Source organism: Triticum dicoccoides, chromosome 7A, assembly GCF_002162155.2.
Source record: "Triticum dicoccoides isolate Atlit2015 ecotype Zavitan chromosome 7A, WEW_v2.0, whole genome shotgun sequence".
NCBI classification, from domain to species: Eukaryota; Viridiplantae; Streptophyta; class Magnoliopsida; order Poales; family Poaceae; genus Triticum; species Triticum dicoccoides.
The window spans coordinates 561,913,439-561,921,622 of record NC_041392.1 but is presented as its reverse complement, the minus strand read 5'-3'; positions in this window follow the sequence as shown (position 1 = coordinate 561,921,622).

The window sequence follows — 8,184 nt, the reverse complement described above, 5'->3', positions numbered from 1 at the left end:
TCTTTGGCCATGTTATTTTGAGAAGACATAATTGCTTTGTTAGTATGCTTGAAGTATTATTATTTTCTATGTCAATATAAACTTTTGTCTTGAATCTTTATAATCTGAATATTCATACCACAATTAAGAAGATTTGCATTGAAATTATGCCAAGTAGCACTCCGCATCAAAAATTCTCTTTTTATCATTTACCTACTCGACGACGAGCATGAATTAAGCTTGGGGATGCCTGATACGTCTCCAACGTATCTATAATTTTTGATTGCTCCATGCTATATTATCTACTGTTTTGGACTATATTGGGCTTTATTTTCCACTTTTATATTATTTTTGGGACTAACCTATTAACCGGAGGACCATCCCAGAATTGCTATTTTTTTGCCTATTTCAGTGTTTCGGATAAACAGAATATCAAACGGAGTCCAAACGGAACAAAATCTTCAGAAACGTGATTTTCTCACCGAACATGATCCATGAGACTTGGACCCTACTGCAAGGGATCAAAGAGGCGGTCACGAGGGTGGGGGCGCGCCCCCCTGCCTCGTGGGCCCCTTGGTGCTCCACCGACGTGCTCCTTCCTCCTATATATACACACGTACCGCCAAACATTCAGAACAGGAGCCAAAAACCTAATTCCACCGCCGCAACTTTCTGTATCCACGAGATCCCATCTTGGGGCCTGTTCCGGAGCTCCGCTGGAAGAGGGCCGTCATCACGGAGGGCTTCTACATCATCCTAGCCCCTCCGATGAAGTGTGAGTAGTTTACCTCAGACCATCGGGTCCATAGTTAGTAGCTAGATGACTTCTTCTCTCTCTTTGAATCTCAATACAAAGTTCTCCCCCTCTCTTGTGGAGATCTATTCGATGTAATCTTCTTTTTGCGGTGTGTTTGTTGAGACCGATGAATTGTGGGTTTATGATCAAGTCTATCTATGAAAAATATTTGAATCTTCTTTGAATTCTTTTATGCATGATTGGTTATCTTTGGAAGTCTCTTCGAATTATCCGTTTGGTTTGGCCAACTAGACTGGTAGTTCTTGCCATGGGAGAAGTGCTTAGCTTTGGGTTCGATCTTGCGGTGTCCTTACCCAGTGACAGAAGGGCAGCAAGGCATGTATTGTATCGTTGCCATCGAGGATAACAAGATGGGGTTTATTTCATATTGCATGAATTTATCTCTCTACATCAAGTCATCTTGCTTAAGGCGTTATTCTGTTTTTAACTTAATACTCTAGATGCATGCTGGATAGCGGTCGATGAGTGGAGTAATAGTAGTAGATGCATAATCGTTTCGGTCTACTTGTCACGGACGTGATGCCTATATACATGATCATGCCTAGATATTCTCATAATTATGCTCAATTCTATCAATTGCTCAACAGTAATTTGTTCACCCACCGTAGAATACTTATGCTCTTGAGAGAAGACACTAGTGAAACCTATGGCCCCCGGGTCTATTCTCATCATATGAATCTCCATCACTTTTATATTGTTTTGCTATTTACTTTGCCTTTACTTTTTACTTTGCATCTTTATATCAAAAAATACCAAAAATATTCTATCTATCAGATCTCACTCTCGTAAGTGACCCTGAAGGGCTTGACAACCCCTAATCGCGTTGGTTGTGAGTAGCTATCGCTTTGTTCAGGTACGAGGGACTTGAGCATGGGCTCCTACTGGATTGATACCTTGGTTCTCAAAAACTGAGGGACATACTACCGCTACTCTGCTGCATCATCCCTTCCTCTTCGGGGAAATCCAACGCAAGCTCAAGACGTAGCAGGGCACAACCCACCTGGGCACCCCAGCACCCCCAGGCGTTCCCTGGTGGGTTGTGGTCCCCACATGGCCCCCCCTCACTTATCTCTTTAGCCCATGTTACCACCTACCTCCAAAAAAATCACCATTCTCTCTCTCTCTCTCTCTCTATCTCTCTCTCTCTCTCTCTCTCTCTCTCTCTCTCTCTCTCGTGTTCTTGCTCTCAAACCCGTGGATTTCGAAATCTTTGCTCAAAGCTCCATTTCCGAAACTGTATCGGGGGATTGTTTCTTGGTATGTGCCTCCTCCATTGGTCCAATTAGTTTTTGCTTTAGTGGTTTAAATTTTGAATAATTAGTTACTGTTGGTGCTACTGTAGATGAGCTTGAATGTTGAATTCTTAGAGCTCTAAGTAGTTTGAATGCTTGATATGGCCTCTATGCATCCCTATGAGTAGTTTCTATCAATCTTGTGAAGTTTTGTTGAGAAAATTTTGTGGACTAAAAATTTTAGAATTTTGTTCATAGGGAAAAGATGCGTTTCTTTAGGAAGTTTGCTTCCAAGAACTCCAAGGGAGTTATTGGGGAGTCGTTGGACAATGACCTCCACACCCGGAGAATGGAAAAGGTACGGCCATGCGAATGGCCGCACAACCCATTCATGGAGGGAGCCAGAATCCTCCAAGAGTTTGCACAATTCACTGCTAATGCCGGCCTCACTGACTTCATCGTAGCTGAGTGTGAACAGTATCATCTCCTCACAAATTCCTTTGTGCAAAGTTTTCATTTCTTGAGTAGGAATAATCCTCCTGAGGTGCAGTTTAATTTGTATGTTGAACCCCGTCAGATACCACTTACTGAATTTTGTGATATATTCTTGATCCCTTCTGATAGGGAAATAAGGGAGCCTAGGCCTACAGAATTTGAGGGATTTTATCGTACTTTGACAATGGGGGATGATAGAAGGGTGTTGAGTACCACCGCCACTAGCTTGCAGTTTCCTTCTGTGCATTATTTTGCTCTATTTATTGCAAAGTGTTTACTTGCTAGAGAGAAGGTAGGTGCACTCAGTGCCCCAGATTTCACTGTCTTAAGTCATGCACTTTACGATGATAACACTTAAAGCTTGGGGGCTATTGTGGCACGCCTCCTTCACATTAACATGTCCAAGGGTAAAATCCATGGTGGTATTTATGCTACTCGCTTAGCGAGTCACTTTAGCGTTCAGATACGCCAGCATGATTATCCCTTAACTAAGATTTACTTAGATCACCAGGCCATGGAACATCATCAATTCATAGATGGCGAGAACACTACTATGTACATTCCTTACACTACTGCAGGTTGCTGCTAACGTGGCACTACGATCAGAGACCCTTCGACAAAACTGTGTGCGATGCCATAATCGCAAATGGTGGTGTAAATAACCATCAAAAAAAGTGCAAAATGTTTGTGATGGAGGATGCATCAAACATGGTTCAGATTTTAGTTGCGTGTGCGATGCAGGGCATACGGTTCAGCTCAATTAACTATTTGTGATGAGGCGGAACAAAAGAAACGGGTAGCCAGATGAAGGTGTGTGCGATGTATAGCATCCGGTTCACTCGGATGAACTGTTCGTGATTAGGCAACACAAAAGAAATGGTCAGCCAGATCAAGGGTGTGTGCGATATACGGCATGCGGTTCACTCGGATGAACTATTTGTGTTGAGACATGAGAGCAGACGTTCAAATGAACAAGATGTGTGTGATACGAGGCAAATAGGTCTGTAATCAGAAACGTGTGTGCAGACCTATAACAAAATAGATGAGTACTGCTAACAATCCGTGTGTGTTTTGAGCAAACAATTGCTGATATACAATTGTAGTGATTGATGAAAACATCACCGACGGTTCCATTGTTTAGTCCGTGTGTGATGTGCTTTTTTTTGTCCGCACAACATCTACGCTCTGTCTACAGAGCATCAACATATATACTTAAAAAGACAGCTTTGCATAACCAAATTAAGCATACAATTACACAAGTTACTACACACATAACATTTCCACACACCAAAGTAAGCAATTACATGCATACTAAAGTAGGAGAAACGACGATCTAATCATCTACTTATTGTTGCGATGTCGCTTGCCATTGCTCTGCTTTCAGCTGGATCCCTGGCTGTTTTGGGGAATGTCGGTATCAAAACCGGTGGATCTCGGGCAGGGGGTCCCGAACTGTGCGTCTAAGGTCGATGGTAATAGGAGACAAGAGACACGATGTTTTACCCAGGTTCGGGCCCTCTCTATGGAGGTAATACCCTACGTCCTACTTGATTGATATTGATGAATAGGAGAATTACAAGAGTTAATCTACCTCAAGATCGTAATGGCTAAACCCTAGAGGTCTAGCTTGTATGGTTATGATAATGAGTGTCCTATCGGGACTAAGTCCTCAGGTTTATATAGACACCGGGAGAGGTCGGTTACAAAGAAGGGAATCTACATATCCGGTCGCCAAGCTTGCGTTCCACACCAAGGGGAGTCCCATCCGGACACGGGTGCAGTCTTTGGTCTTTGTATCTTCACAGCCCATCAATCCGGCCCATGGCTAACAGGCCGGACGCCCGTGGACCCCTTAGTCCAGGACTCCCTCCGTAGCCCCTCAACCTGGCTTCAATGACAAGGTATCCAACGCGTAGTGCTGTCTTCGGCATTGCAAGGCGGGTTCCTCCATCCGAACTCCAAAATAGTCTTCGGACGAATTGATTGTGTCCGGATGTGTAACATACAACCATAGAGCGTATAGCATTCTACGAATCCAATCTGCCGACAAGTTATAGTAATGTGACGTCATGATTCTTGGCCATTATTTCGAACCGTTTCCCATCCCGCCGTCCCACGTTTCGGGGCATGGTTGTCATTGACACGTCTTGTCGAAGCAAAGATCATGTCCCCTAATTGCGGGATTTTCATCAATACAAGCGTGGGTAACCCAACCATCCTGCGGGAAAGATTCCTTAGGAATAGGAAGGTTCTTAGGCTTCGGAGGAGGCGTTCCATACCTGCTGCCTTTATAAAGGAACCAAGGGTCGTCTTTTATGCCAAACCTCTCCTCAGCCTTCCCAACCTCGAGTTCAAGCACCCAAGGTTTGGCTTCATTGTTTCGAGCGTCCCCATCATGTCCGAACCCAACTCTCAATGTCGATGGGCGGCTTCCTCCATTACGAAGGAGGATATCGCAAAGCTTCAAGCGGCCAAATATTTGACTGCGGAGGTCCACCACAGGCTTCCTGCTCAAGGACAGGTTATTCCGACCCCCAGATCTGGCGAGAAGGTCGTATTCATCTCCCACTTCCTCCGGGGCTAGGGTTCTCTCTTCACCCCTTCATACGGGGCTAATGTTTTACTACAGACTAGGTTTTCTTGACCTAGCCCCGAACTCTATCCTCCACGTCTCGGCATTTATAATTACATGCGAGGCCTTCCTCCAAATCGCCCCACACTTCGTCTTATGGCTCAAGACCTTCAGTGTGAAGCCGAAGGTAGTCGACGGGGAACAGGTGGAGTGCGGCGGTGCTACGATCAGCCAACTCACCAGCACTCCTTGGACAAAAAGTTCTTTTACCAAAACTTCCAATAACTGGTAGTGGGAGTGGTTTTACATTACGAAGCCCCGCAGCACCTGTCGGTGTTCTGGGAACGGGGGTCCCCAGACTTGCCTGCTTGCGGCCTGCGGCGTGGCTCAAGTGGGGGCCAAGCGCGGCCCATCTTCATCAGCTCAAGCTCAAGACCCTTGCGAGGGGCCAAGCCTCGCGGGGCGGACGACCGGAAGCTTCCTCAGAGGCAGCCTCATCAGGTAGGCTCGTGAGGAGGCGGAGAGATCAAGCCAGAGGTACCTCGCGAGGAGCCCGTGACGCAAGCCATGACGATCGAGACTAGGCGGGCGCCAGGCGGGCGCCGGCCTGCGCAGTGTCCTTGTTTCCCCTTTGGTGCAAAGGGGGCAAGCACAGGCCAAGGCATCGGGCAAAGATTACCATTCCGGTGCAACGAGTCCAAGACCAGCAGAGCGGCAGTACGGAGGTCACGGTGGAGCCCAAGACGGCGTCATCACCAGTGCTTTTGGCAACCGAAGACCACCTTTGGTCAGGATAACTTGTACTCGATGTTCCCCTTCAAAATGGCCAATTGTTGGTGCCCTTTCCACTCATTATTTGGGGAGAGGCCCAGGGCCTCTATAAATAGAGCTAGCCACCACAGAGTAGGGGGACAGCGAGAGATCTGGTAGAGCCCTAGGAGAGAGAGAGAGAGAGAGGCGACTGAACTCACCTGAACAGTTCATCGCACCGGCTCAAGAACACCTCTCGCGAGGCTGTTCTTCCCTTGTACTGTTCGTCATCAGCCCCTGAGGCAATCCACCACACCACACACTGGAGTAGGGTATTACACCACATTGGTGGCCCGAACCAGTATAAACCTCGTGCCCCTTGTGTTGTTCGTTGTTTCCAGCTTAGATCACACGAGGAGATTGGACGTAGATTGGTAGGGGAGAGATCACCGCGCGCACCCCAGTGTTCGAACCTCAAGGGTCTGCCGGAACCTGAAATCCGCCATTTGGCGCGCCGGGTAGGGGTGCACCGGAGTTCTCCCTCCTGACGACCCGCTCTTCCCCAACATAGCATCCCGCCCTCATGGCGGACAACGCGCTGCCCGCTCCAGCAACGGATGCCGGCACTGGGCCAGGGGGCTCTGGGCCTTGGCCCCCACCTTGCAACAGGAGCAGTGGCCGCACAAGTTCAAGCCCGAGAGGCCACTGCGCTACAATGACGTGATAGACCAGATAATTTTCCTGCTAGCGTACGAGGAGCCCGTCCTTAGAGCCGGGGGCGACGACCGGGTGATGGCCAACTGGTTACCCATGGCCCTCACCGGCGTCCCACGCGCGTGGCTCCTCCACCTGCCGACGGCTTCTGTCACCTCCTGGGAGGAGCGACACGACCTCTTCCTCGCCCATTTTGCCGCACCAGCGCCGCTCGTCGTTGCAGCTCTCCTAGGTGGCTCCCAGGCACCACCCTCGAGCCATCACGTCCAGCCGTTCACCCGCCGGATCAGCACCGCCTCCAAGCGCTGAGAAGCCCCCTCGGGCTGGGTGGCGCCCGAGGCCGATCTAACCTTCGACTCGGAGGATCACTCCTTCAACCCCATCGGTTCGGGCGCGCTCCCGATGCTGTGCACCCCCACCATCTGGCAAGTGGCCGTCACCAGGACCCTCATCGACGATGGTGTCGGCCTCAACATGCTCTCAGTGGAGGCCTTCAGCCTCCTCCACGTGCCGCTGGAGTGGCTCCAACCTAGCAGGCCTTTCTCGGGCGTCGGAGCTGGTTCCACCGCCTCCTTGGGACAGATCCGCCTCCCAGTGACCTTTGGCACCTACGACAACTTCTGGACGGAGCTGATCGACTTCGACATCGCCCCCATTGGCCTCCCCTACAACGTCATCCTCGGCTATCTGGCCTTGGCTCGGTTCATGGCAGCAACTCAACCGGCGTACAAACTCATGAAGATGCCTGGGAGCAGCGGCGTCCTCACCGTGTCAGGAGACACAAGGGTGCGCTGCAGGTGCTCCAGCTTGTTTTCAGGGCGGCCGCAGTGGCACAGCCCACTAGCACCGACGCCCTTCAACCCAAGGGGGCTGCACCGGCTAAAAAGAAGCAGCTATTCACCTAAGACAAGGCGGAAACCAAGCAGGTACCAGTCGACGAGGACGGGTCCACTGGCGCCACCTTCACCATAGGGGCCAACCTCGAGCCCGAGCAGGAGGAGGCCCTAGTGAGGTTCCTGCGTGCGAACAAGAAGGTGTTCGCGTGGGAACCTGATTAGTTAGTAGGGGTCCCAAGGAAAGTGATTGAGCATCACCTCAACGTGTGCCCCAATGTGCGCCCCGTGAAGCAGAAGGCGAGGCGGCAGTCCACTGAGAAACAAGCTTTAATCGTTCAAGAGACCCGGAAGCTAGAGGCGGTAGGAGTTATCCGCGAGGTCCGCTACCCTGATTGGCTGGCTAATCCGGTCGTTGTACCAAAAAAGGGAGGAAAGGAGCGCATGTGTGTCGACTTCACCAACCTCAACAAGACCTGCCCGCAGGATCCATTTTCACTCCCCCGCATTGACCAGATAGTCGACTCCACCACAGAGTGTGACCTATTGTGCTTCCTAGATGCCTTCTCGGGCAATCACCAGATCAAGATGGCGGTAGAAGACATGGAGAAGACGGCTTTCCTGACCCCGTGTGGAGTGTACTACTATACGTGCATGCCATTTGGGTTGCGCAACACAGGCGCGACCTTTCAGCGGCTGATGCACATCGCCTTAGGCCGGCAGCTCGGGAGGAATCCTGAAGCTACGTCGATGACATTATGGTGAAGTCTCGTGAGGTAAGAACCCTAATAC